Below are 567 nucleotides of genomic sequence, written 5' to 3'. Positions count from 1 at the left end.
TGGCTTTTTGTGAGTTTATTTGTACTGATTATAATCAGGGCCCATACAAACAATAGGACTATAAAGCCCACTCAGGCAACTATGTGCTCTCTCTCTCTCTCTCTCTCTCTCTCCCTCTCTCTTGTTCTCTCTCTCTCTCTCCCCCTTTCTCTCTCAGGCTGTGGATTGAGGTGAAGTAAAAGGGTTCATGGTTGAAACCACAGCTTAGTGGCCTCAAGTACAGCGCCGTAACCACTACACAGCAAGCTGACCTCAGTTTTTTTAAATCAAAAATAAAGCAATACTAGTTAAACTAGACATCATTAATGGTCAGGATCAGAGGCAAAAAGGGAGCAGCTTTCATCCTGGCCTCCCTGCTGGAGACGGTGCATCATTTACTGCTGGAGGAGAGTGCACACACGTGTGTGAAGGATACCATACACTAGAGTGTGCATGTGCGTATGAGAAAAGTGTGCATGTTTTGAAGTCTGTGTGTGTGTGTGTGTGTGTGTGTGTGTGTGTGTGTGTGTGTGTGTGTGTGTGTTTGTGTGTGTTTGTGTGCGTTGGAGTGTGTGTGTGTGTGTGTGT

This window comes from Sprattus sprattus (assembly GCF_963457725.1).
Source record: "Sprattus sprattus genome assembly, chromosome: 5".
NCBI lineage: Eukaryota > Metazoa > Chordata > Actinopteri > Clupeiformes > Clupeidae > Sprattus > Sprattus sprattus.
Note: the sequence above shows the minus strand (reverse complement) of the source record.